Source organism: Notolabrus celidotus, chromosome 11, assembly GCF_009762535.1.
Source record: "Notolabrus celidotus isolate fNotCel1 chromosome 11, fNotCel1.pri, whole genome shotgun sequence".
Classification (NCBI taxonomy): domain Eukaryota; kingdom Metazoa; phylum Chordata; class Actinopteri; order Labriformes; family Labridae; genus Notolabrus; species Notolabrus celidotus.
In genome coordinates, this window is record NC_048282.1 from 35541322 (window position 1) to 35566535 (window position 25214).

Consider the following 25214-nt stretch of genomic DNA (forward strand, 5'->3'; position numbering starts at 1 on the left):
CAGGCCAGGAAAACAGGTTCCAGAGCAGCACCAACTCTTTGCTGGTCTAGAACCGCGAACCGCTTAAAGGTAGGGTTGGTAGCCACAGAAAACTAGCATGAATTCTTCAGGACTCCGTCTAACCCCTCATCTGGTCTGACACCTTCCTTCTTGAAGTGGTTTAGGCATTAAAAGATACAATATAAAAACTGACACTCATTGCTGGTGGTCTCATTGGATTGGTTTTGGTAGGGTATAAAAAAGCGTCACTCTGGGCTCCAACCTGCAGCAGTCTGTTGCATGTCATTCCCCATCTTCTCTCTTTTCCCAGTTTCCTTCCTTATCAATAGTCCTGTCTCTGAATAAAGGCATCGAAGCCCCAAATAAAGTCAGATAAATAACAAACCTGTTGCATAAGCAGCTAAAAACTCCTCCCAGGGGCTTTAACGTTCAGTGGGTAGGTGGGAAGATTAAGTGTGAACTTCATTTCACTCCTTTTGGAACATGTACCGTTTGCCTTGTGATGAATATAGCAGTTTATATTGTTGTTTAAGTTGCTTTTATTGCTTTATTTTGTTTAGTTTTAATCTGTTTTGTTGTATTTACATGCAAGAAATAAAAACATAAATCATAATCTTTCTGTTTTCAATGCCGAAGATGTTTTGTGGAAAGACGTCCCCTTAGATTTCCTGTAAATGAAGTAAGCTGTAATTTAAATGTCCCTAATTCATAAGTGCATGTGTGTGTGAGTTATTGTTGTGTTCCTTCACCTTGATGCAGCGCAGGGAGCCGGACAGAAGACTACAGCAGCTTCCCTCTGTGAACTCAGGTGGTCAGAAATCTTCTCCCAGTGCAGGACTGACACAAAACTCCTGCGAGGAATAAAACGTCTGATCTTATTTCCTCAGCAGACACATTCTTACACAAATACAGAGAGTGGTTGCGTAACTGAACTCTGATGTCAGACATGTCTGATTGAAACTGAGGCCTGAATATTAAAACCTTAATTTATCTAACTCCATAATTAGAGAGTTAAACTGACATTCAGTCTTTGAGTCAGTTTTATATTTATTTTCAGTTCTTTACCAACAATTTTAATTATTATCTGGTTGCTGTAATTGTGTTTATTGTTTTTTGTTGGAGACTTTTGTGTTCTTTTAGATTCTTATCCTTGTTTACATGAGATGTTTTAAGCATTAAGCATTATTACTGTTTTATTTTAAAAGTGACATATCATGCAAAATGGACTTTTTAATGGTTCTCTACCTGAAATATGTGTCCCTGTCTACAAACCCCCCGAGAATGAAAAACAACCATTCTGCCCCTGTTCTGATTTCTCCACCTTTCTGTAAATGTGTGCTGAAACCAGCCGTTTCAGCTTTCAGTGTTTTTCATACGTCACAACGCCATCCGGTCTGTAACAGGAAGTCAGAGCTCGGAGCTTGTTCAGCCCATAGACTGTATAAAATACAACTCAACCCCTCCTCCGTTTTTCATTCCCTGCACACATGTGTGCTAACAAGGAGCTTAGGAGGGAGGCATGCTAGTTGTAGGCTGTCTTAATAAACACAAAGGTCGCTTTGACTCCCCACGTCTGCAGATTTGAAGATCTAGTGGAGGATTTTTATTAGTCATGGAAAAGTGCTAGCGCTAGTTAGCATAGCCACATAGCTACATGTTGGTAGCTGTGTACCAAGACACACGTCGACATACTGATAAATAAAACAACAAGAAACACTAAATCTGTGACCAATGGTTCAGAAAGGTCCTGCTGCAGGCGCCTCTCCGTCAGGATCAGATTCTGGATCAGATTCAGAGGGTTGAAGTAACGCGGGTCTAAGAGCAGCCGTGTATATTCAGCCAACATGTAAACATTAGATCAACGTGCTGGACAGCCGAGGCCACACCCACTTCCTGAGGGGGCGTGGTCAGAGAGAAAACAGACTGTTCTGAGGAGGAATGAAGAAGAGGGTTTTTCAGGCAGACCAGAATCTGATTTCAAAGTGTTTTTTTGAGCATAAACTTTAAAGACATGTTTTGGGGACCTCTTAGACCAATATATGTTGATGAAAAAAGCGTGATATGTCACCTTTAATATTTTATCATTTTGCAATTTTATTCTATTTTTATATATGTATGTTTATAAATTTTGTATTATCTTTTATTTCTATATTTTATAATTTTTATAATTTTTATTTGTTATTGTTTTTATTCTTCCAACATTGTTTATTTCCTTTTATTTGTCCTCCTCTCATTTCTCTTTTATTGTCTTTTGTTTATTTCTTATCAGTAAAGCATTTTGTAACCCTGTTTTAAAAAGTCCTTTATAAATAAAGATTATTATTATAAAATCTCAAAACAGAAATTTTTTTCCCACTGCATCTTTTTTCTCTCCTATGTTATGATCAAAATTCTTACCATCCTGCCTTGTCTATAGCAAGCAGCAACTTTCAATCTTAAAATATGAAGCCCATGCTGAAGTTTTAAAAACTGCAGTTCCTCGAATGCCCACTAGAGGCTAGCTCCAGAAGCCCCAGAAACCACATACACACCCATTCAAAAAAGACGATCTTTACAGAAAAAGGAAACATGTTTACAGCCTGGTTAAAAAAAAAGTAATTCCTCTATCCACACTTTGTACAGGGGGTGAATATTTTTTTAAGTCTTTAGTTTTGAAGATATCAAAATAAAGAGTTTTGCATAATTAGGCTGATTTGACTGACAGGCGGGAAAACTGTAGCTGTTAGCAAGGAGGCTAAAGGCCCGCCTCAACTCCACCTCTTTGCCTATAGCTAGGTCGACCAGTCGGTGACATCACTGAGACTACTTCAAGCGGCAACCTCCAGTCCCAAACTATGAAGCCCATGTCGAAGTGTTATAAACTGCAGTTCATCGAGCGTCCACTAGAGGCTGGCTGCAGAAACACAGGAAACCACATACACACCCATTTAAAGAAGACGATCTTTGCAGCAGAAATAAACATGTTTACAGCCTGGATCAAAAAACAGCTTCGGTCTGTACGGGGGTGAATTTCTTTTATAAAGCGACGGTTCAGAAGATATTAAGATGACAGCTGACTTGATTGACAGGTGGGAACACATAGCTGTTGGCTAGGAGGCTCAAACCCCACCTCTTTACGTCACACTCTTTTGGTTGTGCTGAGCATTTCCAATATGGCTGCTGTTGATGACTGGCTTCAAAACAGCGCTCAGGAACAGATGAGTGACGTCACTGATACTACGTCCATTATTCATACAGTCTATGGACTACATCCAGGTTTTGTACAGGCTATGGTCTACTTATTCCATACTAGATTTCTTAAAAAGCTCAAAGCATGAAGTTTCAACCTCCAACGTGACAAAAAAGCACAACAGAAATAAAAGTAAACCCCCTGAAATCCTGCACAACAACATTACGCAACAGACTTGATACTGACTCTTTTGCCACACGTACACCGACCACAAACAAGCTCCTCTATCTAAATGTCAAACACCACGGTGCATCAGCCCCATAGAAACACACAGTGACAGCCACCTGCAACAGTCAGTTCCGTTTGTCTCCTCTTATCAGAGTGAAGATCGCGGCGAGAGTTCAGCTTCAGACTGATTCTCATCATTGCTCAATCAGCAGCTCTGAACTGCAGCACGGATATAGCTGTTTTAAAGATGAGACGCTGCCGGGCTTTAAGGGAGACTAAAATAAAACATAAGCATAAGCACAAGCACCGCCTCACTTTCTCTGTTTGTTGAGTTTGAGCATCACACTTCATCAGGTTTTCTTCCTTGGGTTGCACATGGATACGTTCTTTTTGCACACATGTAATACATACACTGGAAAAAATGCCCCCCCAAAAGCAAGAAGAAGATTCTTTTACATTGAAATAAGCAAAAAAAATCTGCAAATAGAACAAGTGAAAATTTGCCTGGTAAGATTTCTTAAAGTAAGATGTAATATTTAGAAAACTGTGATCTTAAAATGAGCAGGGAAACTTATTTTAATCAATATTTGACCAGTATTTTAAAGCTTAGTGTCTCAGAATAAAACAGGAATGATAACAATTAATATTTTTTTCACTCAAAAAAAGATTTCTGCACAAATACATTTCATTTGAGATATATTCACCTTAATTTGAGTTGTATTATAGCAGCACTTCTCTAGGTTTAACACCATCTTGTACTTGAAATAAGATGACAAAGTTGAATTGTCTCATTTTGAGATATAATGTCTTCTCATAGTGAGCTGGATATACTAATATTCAGTCATGTTGTTCTTTAGGAGAAGACAGCTCTGCTCTAAAGGAGGTGTTTCATTGTGTGCATGGAGTTTAAGGAGGAAGATTTTTATCTGATTTAGAAGAAACAGTGTCTGAAAACTGAAACCCACCCTTAAAAACAACAACTTCACTTTCTCTTTCTTTCTTTCTTTTTTATCAATGGATCTGTTTTCTGATAGATTCTCCAATAAAAGTCATTTCCTTAAATCAAGTAAAGTGTTTGTCTTAAATCAAGATTATCCATCTTCTATAAAGAAGATCTCAGCTTGAAAAATGTCTGAAATGTTAAATTAACCTTGTTTCTTCTGAATTAAAACTCAAAACAAGATCATTTCAAGATCGTTTGACTGAACAAGATATTTAAGATGTCTTAAAACAAGTCCCTCTATCTCGCTCAAATGTTCCTTGTTAAGTAAATTTATCTTAAATCAAGTGGGAGAAGACATTTAGACTAAAAATGAGACAATTTAACTTGGTAAGATTTGGAGTTTTTGCAGTGTATGATCAAAAAAAAAAAAAAAAAAGAGAAAAAAGAAGAAGAAAAGAAGAAACACAAAAAAATAAAAGAGAAAATAAAAAAATAAAAAATAAAATAAAATAAAATAAAATAAAATAAAATAAAATAAAATAAAATAAAATAAAACATAAGGATCCAAGAACTTGATTGGTAAAATACAAAGTGCATGCATTCTTTGAGGCAAGTATGGGCGCTTTGCTCGACTGGTCCTGTGTTTTATGAGCTGTTTATGTGTTCACCTTATAAAGGAGGTTTTCTGTGTATGAGGGCTGTCAGGAGAACATTTGGGACCAACACTGACAAGCACACATGAGTGCCAGACTGGCAGAGCAGCGTGAACACAACAGTCCTCGTTGGCCTTTAGAGAGGTACTACAGCAGAGCTAAGAGAACACAGAACAATAAACTCAGACAACAGAACAGTGCAGGGCTTTTTTCAAGTGTTGGAAGTTGAAGCATTGATGTACTTGAAAATAATAACAGGACATACCAACAGTCCATTAAAACGCTCCTACAAACTTGGACAAATGTTGAAACTATGAGTTAAAATAATCAGGTAACCCAAATAGACTTGTCACATGTTTTATCCAACAGATTTAATGTTATGATGGTGAGGCCCAAGTATCAAGAACTGGTTCTGAAGTTCTCAGATCCATGGATTTGATCAGACATGTGAGTTTGAGTTCTGCTTTTCAGTTCTTAACAACAACATAACTCTTTCAGGATTAAACCTCAGTGATGACGTACAGTACATTCTGTGATGCAGTACGTAAACAAAGATGTGAGGGTCATGGCGGACACGTTTACTAAAGAGGTTTCAGTGAGGTGGCACGCTCATTACGACAAAGCATTTGCTTCAGTCAAGATGGCAGACCAGTTGCTGTAGCTGAGAAGCAGCTGATGGACGTGAAGCTGGGCGAGCTTGGAACCTGGCTTTGGGGTCGAGACTTCACTCCCAACTGCATCATGTCCTCCATCCCCAGAAGACACGACACAGCTGACTTTGAAGGAATGCAAAAATCACCTGGCCACAGCTATATCGCAGCTGAAGCAACCTGACACTCTGGTTCAAAACTAAAAAATAGAACACGTTTACGTTGATATTGAGGTGGACTAATCATTTTTATAAATATCTAAAATATATTTATTTGGATAAGAGTTCAGAGAGCACACCCAGTTCCTAAAGAGTCTCTGCAGTGCAAGGTTTGTCATTTTTCTTGGTGATCTGTACTTTTAAAGAAGAGGAATGTTTGTTTGTATAAACAAAGGAAGAACAAATGTTTACTTTTGAGTCCTCAATGTCCCAAAAATAAAGGCTGGCTAATATTTGTTTTTGAAAAATGTGTGCCGATTGAGAAATGAGCTATCAAGACTACACTCGTTTTTTTGTACCAGACTGTAAACATGTTTATTTCTGCTGTAAAGATCGGCTTTTTGAATTGGTGTGTATGTGGTTTACAGTACTTCTGGAGCCAGCTTCAAGGGGATCCTCAAGGAGCACTTAGCACCTCTGCATTGGGTTAGGGTTAGGGGTTAGTGTTAGGGTTAAGGTTAGGGGTTAGGGGTTAGGGTTAGGGTTAGGAGTTAGGGTTAAGGTTAGGGGTTAGGATTAAGGTTAAGGTTAAGGTTAGGGGTTAGGGTTAAGGTTAGGGTTAGGGGTTAGCATTAGGGTTAGGGCTAGGGGTTAGCATTAGGGTTAGGGTTTAGGGTTAGGTGTTAGGGTTAGGGGTTAGGGGTTAGGGGTAGGGTTTAGGGTTAGGTGTTAGGGTTAGGGGTTAGGGGTTAGCATTAGGGTTAGGGTTTAGGGTTAGGTGTTAGGGTTAGGGTTAGGGGTTAGGGGTTAGGGTTAGGGTTTAGGGTTGGGTGTTAGGGTTAGGGGTTAGGGGTTAGGGGTTAGGGTTAGGGTTTAGGGTTGGGTGTTAGGGTTAGGGGTTAGGGTTAGGGGTTAGAGTTTAGGGTTAGGGTTCAGGGTTAGGTGTTAGGGGTTAGAGTTTAGGGTTAGTGAGTAGGGTTAGGGTTTAGGGTTAGGGGTTAGGGTTAGGGGTTAGGGTTAGGGGTTAGAGTTTAGGGTTAGGGTTCAGGGTTAGGTGTTAGGGGTTAGGGGTTAGGGCTGAGGGTTTAGGGTTAGGTGTTAGGGTTAGGGTTTAGGGTTAGGGGTTAGGGTTAGGGGTTAGGGTTAGGGGTTAGAGTTTAGGGTTAGGGAGTAGGGTTAGGGTTAGGGTTAGGGGTTAGGGTTAGGGGTTAGGGGTTAGGGTTTAGGGTTAGGGCCGGAGGTTGCCGCTTGATTTAGCCTACTGGTTAAGTTTTGCGCCCATATAGCGGGCGGCCCGGGTTTGAATCCAGCCTGCGGCCTCTTTCCTGCATGTCATTCCCCCACTCCTCCTCTATTCACTGTCCTCTCCTCTGTAAATAAAGCCCAAAAAATATATCTTTAAGAATTGGAATCAAACCTGAACCTGAACCAGCGTCAGTATCCAATCAGTATCACTCAAATTGAAACCGTACCCTGCCTTTATGCTACATGTCAACTAATAATTCTCTGATCGTTTAAAGAGGAAACCAGAGCCGAGAGAAGAGAGACAACTTGATCTGAGATCAGGCTGGGCCGTTATGTTTGTGTCTGGGTGTCTTATCTGAAGGCCCCGGGCTTTCCCCGCAGGAATTAGAGGATGGAGTAAAAGAAAAAAAAAAGAGAGAAACTCAACGAAGAGGATGAAAATAACCTTCCACCATGGGAAGTGAAAGTGTGTTTCAAAACACGAGTTTCTTGTCTCTGAGCTGTTGTACAGAGAGTCAGTGTTTGCCCGTTTATAGTGACTGTTGTTTGAAGGGAATTAGACTCCGCTGTAGAGGTTAAGATGAAGTCACCAACAACAAATATTTATGGAGTCTTTGTTCACAATTCAGTCTTATGTGAAGAATACTGAACCTGAAAAATTATTCAGCGTGTAAAGTTCAGACAATGTGGTCCTTTAAAGGCAAAGGTAGGGAGTAAGTGAGTGATGGTTCGTTTCTCAGGTTCTTGAGACGTGTCCGAGGTCGTCCCAAGTCGGGCCTCTTGGATTTCCTTCTCTGTGAAACTGTTCTCTTCTCCTTTTTCTTCCTCTTTCTCTCCTTCACACACCCTTTCAGTGTTGAAATCTCCACTGCCAGATTGCCAAGGCCCGGCACGCGACGGGAAACCGTCCCAAACCAGGATGAAGAGGAAGAAGACTTTTAAAGATGCACAACCACAGGAGCAGCTGCAGGGTTCAGGGACTCGCTCTGTGACTTTCTCTATAAGAGGAAGGTTTTACATCTGAGGTGGCATGTTCTTCATCCTGTGGTTTACTCTTCTTAAACACAGCTCTATTAAAGTTGAACTTTTCCCTTAAAGCTACAGTAAGTAACTTTAAGTCTTTGATGAATTTGGCGCCCCCTGTGGACAAAATGCTAAATCTAGTCTCTTAGCTGATCTTTGCTAAAACAGTACTTTTGTATGTAGTGTTTTCTGGAAAAATATTCAACCTGCTGTTTTTAAAGTGATAATTTGGGGGCTTTTTTTGTCTTTATTGATAGGACAGCTGAAGAGAGACAAGCAAAGTGAGGATTAGAGAGTTGGGGAAGATCTGGGACGAGGACTATAGCTTCCGTATGTGGAGCGCTTAGACCACTAGGCCACCAGCGTCCCTTAATAGTAAAAAAGCATCAGCTTCTGTGAGTCTTTAATGTGGAAAATGAAAGAAAAGGGAGAGTTGTTTCAGTGTTGTTGATCTCCTCCTCACACACAGACTAATCAGCAGCGATGGCATTGAAAATAACTTTGTAGAAATAGTCGATTTTCTTCTTTTTCTTTCCCTGGTGGTCTCGTTTGCTTTTGTTGGTCATGCAGAGGCATTAATGTTCAATTCCATTGGTTTTATAATCAGCTAAATACTCCTCACAGGGTTTAAAACAAAGACAATGAAAAAGATGGACGACATAAAAGCTCCCCAGAGTGAAGCCTAATTATTTGGAGCTCCCTAATGGCTGCAGCAAAGGTCTTAAACCCTTAAACCCAGCTTCTCATGTTAACAGATGGGACATGAGCAAAACTATGAAGTTAAGACACACGTCAAAGGAATCTTCTGTCATTTTAGATTGATCTTATTACGCTGATATGTGTCAAAGTGAGCATTTGGTCTGTGTCCGCAGGAACGCTGGACAGCTGGAGTCATGTGACCGAGGTTTCCCCTTCTGTAATCACTGAATGAAGGATCCTCCTCCTCCTCCTCTCCTCATCCATGTTGTCTTTCTGGTCCTCTGAAAACCTCTGACCTGTTGACTCCAGGCCTGGCTCCGCTCATCATGACTTTGGTTTGTTGTTGTAGTTAAGTGAAATACGATCTGGTGATAACACAGAGTGTTTTATTCTGAAAATTAACCGGATGTTTTCATTTTGTTTTGGTGAAACCTGACTTCCTGTCCCGCTCCATGTGCTCTGTTGAGATCGATGCGTCGTGCTCCGGCATCCGGCACAAATAGAAGTCTTGTGTATCTGATCCGGAGGACTCAGACCTGCTGGATCAGAGACGCAGCCGGAACGCAACGGAGCGGATCCAGAGGAAGTTAACACATTGACTAGAATAGAAACCTATGAGAGCCGGTGCTGTGACGGATCGGGGACAGACCGGACAAGGATCTGGTGGAATTTGGCCGTTAGTGTACCGACTCTGGATCAAAATGTGAAGATGTCAGCGTGAGTCGCAGGATATTTTGGCTTCACTTTTGGAGCTGCAGAGTCCATCTTTATATACAGTCAGTCTTTCCCTCCATTGTGTGTCTCTATTGCTCTTTGGTTCAGTCTCTCTCTCCACCCGGACCACACAGTCTTGTGATCTCTGTAGCTCGTGTATTTGGCCTTTGGTACAGTCACACACACACGCAGATGTGTTGCCCTCTGCTCACAAAGACATGAGAGTGCTTCAGGGTGAGGAGAACATCGCCCAGCCGCTCTCAGTCCTGATCCTTCTCCTGAGGTCCGTGAAAAAACACTCTCTAACACACACACACACACACACACATATACATGCCTCTAGACACACACATGCCTCCAGACACATACACACACACACGCAGAGCTATGCATGCCTAAATGAACATTTCCCATGCACACAACTGCAAACGTGCTCCCTGTCACTAACATAAACATGCATGTATGCATGAGCTAACACTTGAACAACATAGCTGGGAATGAATGCATTTGTTTTTATGCACATATGAAACCCCCCAGCACACACACACACACACATGCACACACACACACACACACACACACACACAAACACACACACACCAACTGATGAAAAACACAAACAAGAACTGAGAAGGCAAATCAGTGAGAGCCACCCTAACGCACAGATATGGGCACAAACACACACACTTACACACACACACAGTTACACACACACACACACAGACACACACACACAAGACCCAGGCTGCCTCGCCTGCTCGGCTGGCTGGATCTCACGGTTGCCATGGTGCCAGTCAGCTGGAGGGAGTGTGAGTGGGCGTCGAGGACTAGGTCTGCTGCTGACTCTTGGCTGGGACACACACACACACACACACAAACACACACAACACACAACACACACTCATGTACAGTGTCACACAGAAGCACACACATGCAGATTTAGTCCGGCGCACACGGAATGGTAGAGTAATGTATGCAGTTATGAAAGGATGTATAAGCATGCACATGGCTTGCTTCATAACACACACACACACACACACACACACACACACACACACACACACATTTAATCTTACTATACTTTTATGTGGCTGTCGTGTTCATTAAGAGAAATAAGGACCATGTTTAGGAGCGCCATTTGTAGGAATACACGCCTCGTATCGGTCTGTAAATTGTCGGCAGATAATCCCTACATCCCTAGTTCAGACTCTTTCCAAACAGAGCCGGTCTAGACCGTACTCTATGTTCTATTATTGAAGTTCTATTAAGACCCAACATCAAGACCGGATCAGATCCAGTCCCATCTTCCAGACAGGACTCAGTCTGATCTCATCTTAATCCACCATGAGCAGAGCACTTTGCAGCATTTAGCAAGTTACAGTGGCAAGGACAAACTTCCTTTAACAGGCAGAAACCTCCAGCAGGACCAGACTCATGTTAGACACACATCTGCTGAGACCGTGTTGGAGAGAGGGATAGAGGGAGATGAAGAGAGAGAGAGAGATGATAGGAGACTGTAGCTAAGAGTCACTAGTTTGATTATAGACACCATGTTTAGATTTTAAGAGCAGTGTGGGGAGAAAGACCCAGAACGAGCTCATCACTCAGACCTGAGCTGTTCAGTATGGACTGATGAAGCCGGTTCATGCAGGCTGGGCTCTGTGAGGACGGTCGGGTGGGGGGATCAAAGGTTCACACCGTGTGGTAATATATACGAGACACACAGAAGGTAAAAGAGATTAATGCAATTTAATTAACGTGACACACTTCAATACACAGGCAGATGATGAGGGGATGTTAATTATTTAATGCAAGAGTGCTCAACCATTAAACTGGAAAAGTCAGGGGAGAAATGTTTGATATTTAAAGACAATTACCTTCATTTAAGGCACATTAAATAATAATTTCTATTTAACACTGGTTTTAAAAGAATGTATATTCAGACCTTTATGAAGGGAGGAGTCACTGCGCTCCATATTAATGTAAGCTGAGTGGATCAATCCACGAAAATACTTCTCCTGCTTCTATAATATTTAAATGCCTTTGCCACAAAATAAACTTTAATAAATGTTGGAGGAAATCTGTAAAATGTTCACACACTCGTGTTGAGAGAGACATAAAACAGGAGCGTGACACAGAGGTGTTGACTGAAGTGACAGACTTGGGTTTCTCATAAAAACACGTGTAATAATAATCTTTATTTATACATAACTTTTTAAAACAGGTTTACAAAGTGATTTACAAATAAGAAAGAAACTAAAAGACTAAGAGTTTAATACTTTGGGGCTATTATCATGATAGGTTTGCCTGCAGAGCATGAGATCCTTTTCCACTTCTTGTGTTTCTATGGTTTCTAGCGCCTTTTTAGCTGTGTTTAATTGTTTCTGTACATCCTTGTTGATCCCTTTTTCTTGTTCTACTTGTAGTTTTTTAATTTTGTTTTCCAAAGCTATCTTTTCACTTTCTCTTTGCCTTTTTTTCCCAGGATGAAAATGCTATTATTTCTCCTCTTAAAGTTGCTTTCGCAGCTTCCCAAAGTATAATGGGTGTTACTTCTTCGTTATTGTTTATCTCAAGATAAGTTTCCATACTATGTCTAATTTTTTCATTAAAGGTGACATATCATGCAAAATTGACTTTTTAATGGTTCTCTACCTGAAATATGTGTCCCTGTCTACAAACCCCCTGAGAATGAAAAGAATCCATTCTGCCCCTGTTCTGATTTCTCCACCTTTCTGTAAATGTGTGCTGAAACCAGCCGTTTCAGACTTCAGTGTTTTTGTTACGTAACAACAATATCCGGTCTGTAACAGGAAGTCAGAGCTCGGAGCTTGTTCAGCCCATAGACTGTATAAAATACAACTCAACCCCTCCTCCGTTTTTCATTCCCTGCACACATGTGTGCTAACAAGGAGCTTAGGAGGGAGGCATGCTAGTTGTAGGCTGTCTTAATAAACACAAAGGTCGGTTTTACTCCCCACGTCTGCAGATTTGAAGATCTAGTGGATCTAGCTAGTTAGCATAGCTACATAGCTACATGTCCTAGCTGTAGCTGTGTACCAAGACACACGTCGACATACTGACAAATAAAACAACAAGAAACACTAAATCTGTGACCAATCCTTCATAAAAGGTCCTGCTGCCTTTCTGGCAGAGGTCGGTTTTACTCCCCACGTCTGCAGATTTGAAGATCTAGTGGATGATTTTTATTTATCATGGATAAGTGCTAGCGCTAGTTAGCATAGCCACATAGCTACATGTTCGTAGCTGTGTACCAAGACACACGTCTACATACTGATAAATAAAACAACAAGAAACACTAAATCTATGACCAATCCTTCAGAAAGGTCCTGCTGCAGGCGCCTCTCCGTCAGGATCAGATTCAGAGGGTTGAAGTAACGTGATCTCTGAGCAGCCGTGTATATTCAGCCAACATGTAAACATTAGATCAACGTGCTGGAGAGCCGAGGCACATCCACTTCCGGAGGGGGCGTGGTCAGAGAGAAAACAGACTGTTCTGATGAGGAATGAAGAAGAGGGTTTTTCAGGCAGACCAAAATCTGATTTCAAAGTGTTTTTTTGAGCATAAACTTTAAAGACATGTTTTGGGGACCTCTTAGACCAATATATGTTGATGAAAAAAGCGTGATATGTCCCCTTTAAAACTCTGGTCGCAAAGCAAGGCATTATTTAGTCTCCACAATGTTTCCCCCTGTTCCCTTCTTAAGTTTATTTCCATTACGAGTGGTGCATGGTCTGCTATCGTAATAGGCAGTATTTCACATTTTTCAACCATTGAGATGTCATATTTAAACATAAAAAAATAATCTAGTCTTGAAAATATCTTATGTGCTTCAGAGTAAGAGAGAGAGTTTAAGAAAAATCTGCAGAGAGGTAACAGCAAGAAGAAGTGACAGAGATATAAGGGAAGATAAAAATGTTATGAGCGCCAACAAATAAAAGGAAATAAAACAATGTTGAAGAATCAGAACCACAAAAGATTAAAGATCAAAACTCCAGAAGCCTTAAATGATTAAATACATTTCCTTTACTCATTTTCCTCTATATCTCAACTTCTTTTTTAAGGTTGGGATCTTGAAAAACTTACAAAATAAAATGTTTGTAATTTGGTCCTTTTAGGGCTTCGTTATAAAACAATCAAAAAATCTAAAATATAAATATAAAATAATGAAATCTTGCCAAATGATTACTCATTTTGCACAGCAACACACTGATTTTTTTATTCAATTATTTTTTATTTTATTTTTATCTTTTGTTATTTTATTTGAATTCATTTCATTTTAGTATTTATTCATTAAATACTTTATTTTGCTATTTATTTATACATATATTAATTTGTAAACACTTCTCTATATTCTTTAAATTGAATTATAACCTGCACTATTATTATTATTATTATTATTGTTGTTATTGTGGATCACTGTCTTGGTTTTGTGTTGTTCACATTTAAACAAAATTCAATAAATAGATCTGTGAAAATTAAAAATAAAAATCCTGCCAAAGGATTTCCTATTTTGGCAATTTTTGAAAGTGATGTTGAGAGCAGCAGACTGACCAATAACTATTTTATTTTTATTAATTTTTTTTTTTTGTTATTTTATTTATTCTATTTTGTTTTATTTTAGTATTTTATTATTTACTTCTTTATTTATATAATACTTTACTTTGCTATTTATTCATACATATATTAATTTGTACACACTTCCCTTATTACATTTTAATATAATCTGTAATAGTATTATTGGTAACACTTTACAATAAGGGTCCCTTAATTAGCATATAGTTTAGTTTAATAATCGTTATAATGTATTACCTAACATTAACTAACACATTAGTTAATGCATTAATAAGCAGTTAATTAATGTCCACTGCTCAGAGTTAATTGATACATTATTAAGCATTAATAAAAGTTACAAAACTTAATTAGTTAACCATTAGTGAATGCTTTCTGGACCCTTATTGTAAAGTGTAACACATGCATCACTTAGGTAACACATTATAAATGCTAAACTGCCTCATAAGCATAAGCATAAGCGTGTGCATCACTTTTAAGTGTCCTCTGGAAACACTTCTGTTGTGTTGCTGTCTATTTGCAGCGCTTTTTTTAATGTGTAGTGCTGTTGTCTTTGCATCGCATGTGTTGTCAAATTGATGAAGATGTTTTCTTAATTTTCTTGTGTTTTGTCTTCTTGCATGTGTTTTCTTAAGTTGCAGTGCTGTGAGCTCTCAGGGCCACCGTACTTCTCTGTGCCAGTTGAGATGTTATCTGTGATTATCTGTTTTATTCTAAATAAAATGTGTTGAATTCTTTATATGTGTTGCTTCAACTACATTTCAACTCATTTTGCTTCAGAGTATGTGTTACCTAAGGGATACATGTGTTAAACTTTACAATAAGGGTCCAAAAAGCATTCACTAATGCTTAATTATGGTTAAGTAATGCTTATGAGGCAGTTTAGCATTTATAATGTGTTACTTAAGTGATGCATGTGTTACACTTTACAATAAGGGTCCAGAAAACATTCACTAATGGTTAACATATTAAGTTTTGTAACTTTTATTAATGCTTTATAATGTATTAATTAACTCTGAGCAGTGGACATTAATAAACTGCTTATTAATGCATTAACTAATGTGTTAGTTAATGTAAGGTAATACATTATAACGATTATTAAACTATTATTAAACTGTTAATTAATGCTTAATAATGCATTAACTAACGCTAATTAAGGGACCCTTATTGTAAAGTGTTACCGTATTATTATTGTTGTTATTATTGTGTATCACTCTGTCTTGGTTTTGTAATCCTGCCAAAGATCCTGCCTGAACTTGGTAAAATGTATGAAGAGTAGAAATTGTCTGTGAAGGTTCTCAGTCATCCAGGTCATGGTAATCCAAAACTTGATCTGTAAGGCAACTGGACTTTTGTGACTCCTGGACACACCCACGACTGTTAGAGGCTTACATTTTCTAGCTCTTCCTCAGTCTGGTCAGAACTGAAGAAGCCTTTCAGAGGAGAGGTGAAACAGCTTCAAGAATTTCTACCAGTCCAGTTGCCTTACAGATCAAGATTTGGAAAACTTGATTGTTTCTGATTCTTTGATGCACCGCTGGAGAGACTCTCATAACGCCATGTCACACGGTCAATCCCCCTCTGAGGCCACAGCCAGGTAGAGACTCTCACAGGTAACAACAGCGTGCCCGAGGAAAGCAAATATGCCGAACACACGTTCATTAAGAACGCCTTTAAGATGAAGCTGTGTTTCCTCCCGCCATGCTGCTGTTTGTGTATCAGTATGAGAGGCAGCATGGACTCTGAGTGGATGCTCACACAGACGTTATAATGGGCATCACTCAATATGCACCACACGATTCCTGCTGCGCTGCAAAACAAACACATTTCTACATTTCTCCTGAGCTAATAACATAAAAGCTCTGATAACACACACACAAACAGACAGCATGCACTAATGGCATCTCGTCAGTTAAACACACACACACTCACACACACTCACACACACTCACACACACAGGCGGGCAGTAATGAGCCACTATATGTAAAGCATGTTTATTCATCCTGTGGAGACTGTTTTGCGTCCACAAACGCAGCACATTGATGAAGTGTGACCCTCCTGCTGTCAGCATGGAGGCAGGATTCATCCAGCCATAACCACACACACACACACACACACACACACTGACATATTAAACCCCTCAATCACTTTGTTAAGGCAAAGTTGGACTCAATCTGCTGCACAAAACTCTTTAATAACTCCCACAAATCCTCCCATACATACACTTCACACCCACTCAAACACACACACACACACACACACACACACACACATACCCTCCCACTCACACACACGTTGATAAGTTGCAGTATGTAAAGCATGTTTATTCACCCTATGGAGACTGCTTTGCGTTCATGAATACAGCTCGCTGGTGAAGCGTGACCTGCAACGATTCCCTTCCTGCTGTCAGCGCAAACACAACACTCAGAGAGAGAGCGACCACACACACACACACACACACACACTGAAGAGAATTAACATCCCCACTGAGGAGGGTTTGTGAGTCTGCTGTCTTTGTTTTGTAGTTTTCATCATCCCTCATCTGTAGTTTAATCAACACTTGACAGAGACGTAGGGAAATGACGGCATGTCAGTCAAAGTTAGGAACAGAATGAAGCTAATTAAGATTTAATAAACAAGATTCTTCTGAGATCAAGTCAATCAACAAATAAAAATTATACACAATGTTTTCAATACTGAAAATAATACGCCTTTAGCTGCAGATCTTCATCCACATGAGTATATTTCTACAGGGGAAGTTTACATACTAACAACAACTCTGCAGGAAAACAACATGTTTTCAGAAACCTCCTCCTTGGAAGGCGTTTTTGAAAACCTGATGTGATTAAGTTTACCTCATTACAATTGTTTTACACCTACCTAAACTCACCTTTAAGAGGGTCACATTACATTTTAACAATAGAATACAGAATGCTGCTAAAAATGCATGTTGTCTTATTTGATAACAAACCTGTTTGTGTTTATTAAAAAGTCAACTTTAAAGCTTGGGTTGGTAGCCACGGAAAACTAGCATGAATTTGAATGTAGCATTTCCTCAGGACTCCGTCTGAATCTCATATTGTTCATTGTGTGCAAACTGTGACAGAAAAGTGTCTTCTTGTAAAGAGACAGAACCAACTTTCCAAAGATCTGTAGGAAGCAAATTATTGAAGCAGTTTCCTTATGGGTTCTTGATTATGGGGATGTAGTTTATTGACATGCTGCTGAAAGCCCTGGATGGTTTAGGCCCAAAATACATTGCTGATCTGCTGCTACTGTGTGAACCACCTCGACCCCTGAGGTCATCAGATACTGGTCTGCTTTCAGTCCCTAGAGTCAGAAGGAAACATGGTGAAGCAGCGTTTAGTCATTATGCTCCACATATCTGGAACACACTCCCTGAAAGCTGCAGGTCTGCTCCAACTCTCACCTCTTTTAAATCCAAGATTAAGACCTTTTTATTTGACACTGCCTTCCTATCTGAGCTCATTTTAACTTGTTTTAAATGCAAATTTTAAATTGACTTATAACATATTTCTAATTTTCCTTTTCTTTTCTGTTTTATTATATTTGTCATTTTAATTGTGTTCTTTTATGCCTGTCTGAATGTCTCCAATGCTTTTAATGTTTTAATGTTAAACACATTGAGTTGCCCTTGTGTTTGAAATGCACTGTACAAATAAAGCTGCCTTGCCTTGCTGTTTCTACTCTGAAACCTCTGAATGCAGTCAGCCCTCAGATTCATCACAGGTGATACTCACCATTGTGAATTGTATGATAAAGCTGGTTGGTCCTCTCTTGCAGAGAGACGTGATAAACATTGGTTTTTGTTCATTTATAATGCCCTCTTTGGTAAACTACCATCCTATGTTATTATGATGCTGGATTGGAACTCTGTTCCCTCTCCAACTGGTTTAAATGATTGTCTGACACTAAAGGTCCCCAGAGTCTACTCTGCCTTTTCCTTTAGTGCTCCTGATTCTTGGAGCAACCTTCAACATTCTTTAAAGATCAATAGTCTTCCAAACTATTTAAAATTCAAAACCAGGATCACAAACCACTGTGTATCATTCTGCAGTTTTAAGTGAATGTCTTTCTTTATCGTGTGTTTTGTGAGATTTTATCAATTTTTAGTCATTGCTTGTGCATTTCTGCAACTTCCTGTTTTTACCTTGCATTTTATATTTTGTTGTGTAATTGTGTTTGACCTGTGTGTCACCTCGACATCACTGTAAATGAGGGCAACCTCAGTGAATTTAGAGTTTAAATAAAGGTTTATCTGGGTTGTTTTTGTCTGGTATGTTTGAACCCTTCAGCCTACATCTCCCTCATTGTTTGTATTTCATCTGGTTAACCTGAAACCCACCACTATAATCTGTTTGATATTTAAATCATTTTGAAACATTTTAATACAGAATAATCAACTTGCAATGATTTCTTTAACTTTGCCTAACATGTAGTTGTTGAAAGATCTCATTTTGATTTAACTGTTGATTATTTTCAGACATTATTAATGACCATCTGAGGGTTTGCCTCCTTATTGAAAACCTGGCTTCATCCTCAAACCATCCATTTCTTTCATTCTCAGTCATAATTTGTTCTTCGCAAAGAGACATTCGCAACATAAATTCTAAACCTTTCTTTTGTTGGTCATTCCTCTGAAAGTCTTTGTTCCAGTGTTTCCTGCTCTGGTGTTAATCTTTGTGATTGATCAACAGCGCCCTCTAGTGGTGAAAGGTTTAACCGCTTCACATGAAAACCTGTTGAGCTTCTGTCATTCATTTCCAACCCTCACTTCAGATTATGTGTACAGTGATTCCTCAAAGCACTCTGATCTCTTAAGGAGGCTTGATTAGATATTGATTTTCCTCATGTTGGTCGTGTTATGGTCGTTTTTCTGCCTGAGTTTGTATCAAACAGTATCAGGCTCTGACTAAAGAGTGTTAGCGCTTGTTAGCAGGTTGTCTGTGAATGCATTAGCACCTTGCTGACAGCAGGATACGCCTCCCCATCACAAGCTTATTCTGCAGCTACATGCCCACAATTAACTGAATCATTCACGCCATGGAGAGAGAGAGAATTAGAGAGAAGAAGAAGAAGAAGAAGAAGAAGAAGAAGAAGAAGAAGAAGAATAAGAAGAAGAAGAAGGGATATGTTAGATTATTAAATGTATCATCCCTTTCTCTCTCTTTCAAACATACGCAGACACACACACACGCAGCAGCATTCTCCACAGGTGAAGTAAAGCTGCAGGTTTCACGGTCAAATAACAACCTGGGGCAGCTAACAGGTAGGTGTGTGTGTGTGTGTGTGTGTCTTGGTTGAGCCGTGGGGGGTGCACTGCAGGAGAATGCTGAGAGGCTGCCTTGGGATAACTTTATCCTTTCGTGCATGTGTGTGTATTTGTGTGTGTGTTTGTGTTTGTGTGTGTGTGTGTGTGTGTCTATTGGAGTGTAAGTGTGTGTATCCTTGGGACAGGCCCGCTGTGGCTGGATCGCCACACAATGGGATGGGTATGGTTGCCAAGGTAACCCCATCAGCCCAAGCAACCGTGGCAACTGGTAGCTAAGTAACAGGAGCCCGGCAACAAAATAGGGAGCGGGGGGGATTAGATAGGTACCTCTGAAGGGGTGAAATTATGGGCTGCCAGGCGAGTGTGTGTGTGTGTGTGTGTGTGTGTGTGTGTGTGTGTGTGTGTGTGTGTGTGTGTGTGTGTGTGTGTGTGTGTTAGGGGGGGATGGGTGGGTATTATGAAGCTCAGGTTGCAGCCACACTCTAGAGGCTGAACATCAGAAGAGAGGTTCTCCTAAACTGGTTGCGATCCTGCAGGAGGATGGAACGAAAGAACCCGAAGCCCTTTAGATTTGTTTCTGATTTTAGGGGACTAGTTAAAGGGGACGCCATCAAGAGTACCTAGTCGTACATGGCTGTGGTTAGTGTGGTAGACGCTAAGACGCTCAGAGACGCTTAACATAAAGTCAATTCAACCAAGAGTTCCGGGGTCTTTCAGCCCCCAGAACTACTTTACCGTGAACTAAAAGGTTCCTGTGCCCCCATTGTTGTCTGTGTTTGACCGAAATCAGGCTGGGGAAGTATGGAAGAAAAAAAAAGTAAATGCACTACACCACCAGACCAGGAGAGGGCAGTAAAACAAAGAGGAATGCCATTCATCACAGATGACACCATAGAAGCAGACGGACAGGCAGGTATCATTATGAGCAACACAACAGTTAGCCTGTTAGCATGAAGAGACTCAGCTGGCGCTGTTTTAGATGGTGCTATATTTCATCACAGATGGATTCACTGAATCAACACGTGAGAGGAGATAAGCGCGAGTAGCAAAGACGTTTCAACACGGCTTTAAAATCCTTTAGAACTCAAAAAGCCGTGATCGCAGAGATCGGCCAGTGTTTTGGTTTAAACGGCGACCTTGTTAACTGAAGACTCAAAAGTTTGACAAAAAAAATTTGACAAAAAAAATTTGACAAAAAAAATTTGACAAAAAAAATGACAATTTTTTTTTTTTTTTACAAAATACAATTGAAAAAAAAAAAATTGAAAAAAAAATTGACAAAAAAATTGACAATTTTTTTGTGACAAAACAAAATTGAAAATAAAGAGAAAAAAGATGTGACAAAAAAAATGTTTGAAACAAAATTTTTTTTTGACAAAAATTTTTTTACAAAAAACATTTGACAAAAAAGTTGACCCCGGAGCCTGTCGAAAAATATTTATTTTCCTCAAATATGAAATCGTGCTCCAAAAGCAGAAAAACATGATAAAAAGTGAAAATTTTGCTCCTGTGGTTAAAAACATGGAAAAAGCAATGAATGAATCAACACGTGAGAGGAGATAAGTGCGAGTAGCAAAGACGTTTCAACACGGCTTTAAAATCCTTTTGAACTCAAAAAGCCGTGGCAGAGATCGGCCGGTGTTTTGGTTTAAACAGCGACCCTGTTAACTGGAGACTCTCAGCCGGATGCATCCCTCATAAACGTCTTTAGACGATCATTAAATATCTGATGAGGATATTTTGAAATCTTAATAAAAACTAAACTAGTTTGCATTCCCAGGAACTCCCTCTGTGTTTCAACAGCTGTGTAGACTCCACAAACAGGGGAGTGCAGTCTGTGAGTCCTCCTGTTGGCCATCACTAAGATAGTGGGCAGAATTATTATATGATAAATGCACATCAGGAGAAACTTGATGATCTCTGAGAATAAATAAAACACATGCCTGCCTGGAATCTGCTTAAAATTAGCTGCAACTTATCAAAACATGAAAATCCAGCCTTGCAAATCCAAAAGCCTCATTACTGTGTTTTCTGCATTCTCTCATTAGTTATGCTCTCCTCTTCTTTCCTAACACACCCACGTACTGTGATTTGCAAGCGTTGCAGGAGCGGTGCTCAGTCTGTGGAATTTCATTATTAGGATTTTATTTATTCTGCTTTCAACTTGGTTCTACTGCAGACAGCGTGTTGTGGAGAACGGTTGAACTCGCGGTCTTTTGGTGTAACTTTTCTCACTAATAACTCACACTGGTGCCCCTATCTCCAGGACTGTGGGGGGGGGGAGCTGAACTGGAGTGTGTTGCTCTCAGATAACAACTTCTCTATTTGGCTGCCTTAAAGCGGGGAAGTCCCTTTGGTTCTCCTCCACACACACACACACACACACACATGCACAGAGTTGTAGAGAGGAAGACATTAATTACAGCCAACAGTCAAGAGAAGGCTATGCTTATCGACACACTCACATGTAGTGTATGTATATCCATGCACGAACATGTACAGCGCACACTTCCACAACCTCCATAAAGCTATCATTGCTGTTTCCTTCCTCTTACTGTACAGGCAGGTGTAGTTCCCTCCATATCCCAGCAGAGGGTGGTGTAAATCAGGTGCATCCTACTACTTCAGACCTGCCTCATGTCTCTAAGCAAGAATGTGGATGCTCTTTTAAAACAAGGGGTGAAATGAAAGTGTATAACTGAGAGTTTTGAGCATGCAGTACTAAACTAAAGCTGCTTTCATAGTTTATTACACGGCTTCGTTAAGTATTTGTTTCTAACAGGCAGAAGTCTGTTTTTTCTCAACAGCAGACCAGTGCAAGGGCAACGACTCTGATCTCAGACTTCAGGGGAATCATATGAACCCGCTGAAAGGAGTTCAGTTAATATGATGTCAGATTCTGCACGAGGGGACAATCATGAAAGGAGACGAAAACAGAAGAGAAAAGGCAAAGACTTGAGACTACAACAGAGAGTCTACAAAATGTAGGATAGATCATGAACTTTAGGGAACAGGAAGTGGGATACGGTGGCGTTTAAAGACTGATAAATGGAAAAGACACCTTGCATCACGTAAGCATCAGTGGAAATCGCAACAGAGCGGATCCAGTGGAAGTTAAACATTGACTAGAATAGGAACCTATCAGATCTGGTGCTGTGACGGATTGGAGACAGACCTGACATAGATCCGGTGCTACTATGTCTGTGTTGCTGTAACAACTGAGGATCAATAAAGTCTCACCTTATCTTATCTTTTCTGATTTGTTGTTGTGTTTCACACTTCAGGGCCACCGTAGAAAGTAGCTGTGTAACCCCCTCAGGGTGAGACAAGACTCTCCTTCTTACCTTATTGAGGTTCCAATACATTATAACAACCTGCTCATACTACACATACATATCCATTATCCCTCACTCATTCATTGGATGTTTGTTGATGTTATATAAACCTCTATATCACTGTATCCCCTTCTTCTTGGACCACATGTTGTAGTTTATTGAACATGGAGTACTTACCAACAGTGTGTGTCTTGTGTAGTAAATGTTGTGTATCCTGAAGCATATGGGTCATCATCAGACAGGCAGCTACAGGGAGAGATACACACTGTTACAGCAGCTTTAGTCACAGTCAAGACACTATATCTAACACTTAACATTACAAAATAAAATATATATATAAAAAAAAAATTAATTTAAATAGTGTTACCTTACAAATAGAATTTTACCAGCTAGAAGTATTATAAAGACATAACACCTGTTTGCCTTTAGCTTGATAATAAACAGCATTAGCTGCTAGCTAAAACTACATATTTTAAGCTAGCTAGTCCTGTTATATTTGCAGTTAGCAAACTGTCACCGTTGTTTAGGCGCTCGTTACCAAGGTAACACTGTAAAAAATTATAACATGGTTATTATTTTGAGTTTATAAATTAACCTCTGTTAAACACTGGAGCTTACTGTATTATTACTGTATTATTACTGTTATTATTAAAGCGGCTGACAGGTGTTCCGCTTTAAGATGCGCTAACGGAATTCCCTTTAGGTAACTGCGCAGTTAGAGACACTTTACTCTGATTGGTTCCCAGCACGGAAGTGATTGTTCTGAGCTACGTCATTGGTTGTGGCTTGACCAATCAGAATCCTTGAAAGAGCGCCGTCAAAATCTGTAAATAGAACGTGCAGCTTGACTACCACTGTTGCTACACAACATTAGGGACTTATTTCTACACATATATTTACACTAGTTAGATATGTTTTATGTTCTCAGTGTAAATTAATAGGGTTATAATTTTAACATTATTAAAGATTGAACTTAAAGCATGTAGAAATTGAATTATGTAGAATCAATCAATCAATCAATCAATCAATCAATCAATCAATCAGACTTTATTTATAAAGCACTTTTCATACAATGACATTGTAACACAAATTGCTGTACATAAAAACAACCTGAAATAGAATCAATTAAAAAAAGAAAGATATATATAAAAATAAAAATAAAAAGACATCCCCCCCATCCTTATCCCAACCCCAGCCCCGACTCCAAACCCTACCCACAATCCTGAGGTTAAGAACACAATATATGCAACAATAATAAATAATAACAATGAAAATAAAATAAATAAATATATAAAAAATAAGTTGCTAAACGACCTAAGAAAAAGGCTCTCATGATATCTTAAAAACACTAAAATATTACAACATTAAAATAAAATAACATGATATACTTAAGATAAATAGAATAAGTAAAAGTGACTAAAATTTGAACTAGAATAAATAAATACATAAATAAATACATAAATAAATACATAAATAAATACATACATACATACATACATACATACATACATACATACATACATACATACAAAAGGAAGCCTAAAAAGGTCGGTCTTGAGTTTGCTTTTAAAATTGTTTATGCAGCATGACACTGCCATGTAGAAAAATGAAACCCTCTAGATTCACACATGTTAAAATAACACCTTGTTCAGCCCATTGAGAGCAGATTTAAGTGTTTATAAAACAGATTTAATTTTAAGGTGATGCATTTATGACTAACAAATGCAAACCAGCCCATCAGCTCAATTTTCTGTAGTCATTTTAATATCTTTCATCGCTGTCATTTGGGTAAAATCCCAAACAAGAAATTAAGCAAAACACAAGAGCTTGTTTTTGCTTCACTGAGGGCAAAGTTTCAGAGTTAAAAGTACTTCAGAGGGATATTTTCTGCCAATATAGGTCTACATGCCTATACTTGACAGAATAAGAAAGATTTAAGACATACATCTTTGTTCTTGGCGGCCAAAGAAATCATGTGTTCCTGCAAAAGAGCGATATTTGTAGCCCACAGCCATGTGTGGATGACTTAAGTAAGAGCCATCATACTGAGGTTCCGCCATGATTTATGAGTGATGCCCTGAGGACATATATTATGTGCCACCACAGAAACTTGTAGGATCACACCAAAGCTACAAATAAATCATGTCACATTGTCCCAACTGGGATATTCATTGTATCACACAATCAAGCATACGTTTCTACCTAAACATTGTTTGTGCATTTTCTGGAGCCTTACTTTTCAGCTTTGAAATGAGTCCTGTCCAAGTACATTTAACATCCCCGTTTCAATCTTTATTACTGAAGCTGCTCCAGCACACAGCCCATGATTTAACAGATTATTGTTGATACTTCAATCAAAAAATATCTGGTTAAAGAGCTGTTGTTGTACTTTCCCTCAGCTTCTAACTCACAGGTGGTAAAACAGCTGCGTGGTTTTCTTCATGATGCTGATTCAGATTAGAGTCCTGTTTTCCTGGTTCCTGGCTGTGGGGAAAAACCAAAAACACCC

At 39.3% G+C, this 25214-nt stretch overlaps 1 long non-coding RNA gene across 1 annotated transcript; it reads right to left on the reverse strand.

The window, feature by feature from the left end:
• Positions 1-558: 558 nt before the first annotated feature.
• LOC117821910 lies at positions 559-23313 on the reverse strand. Its single transcript, XR_004633084.1, has 4 exons — positions 23073-23313; positions 22883-22951; positions 750-851; positions 559-668 (listed from the first exon to the last, which is right to left on the reverse strand). It is a non-coding gene; the product is annotated as an uncharacterized LOC117821910 (long non-coding RNA).
• Positions 23314-25214: the final 1901 nt, after the last annotated feature.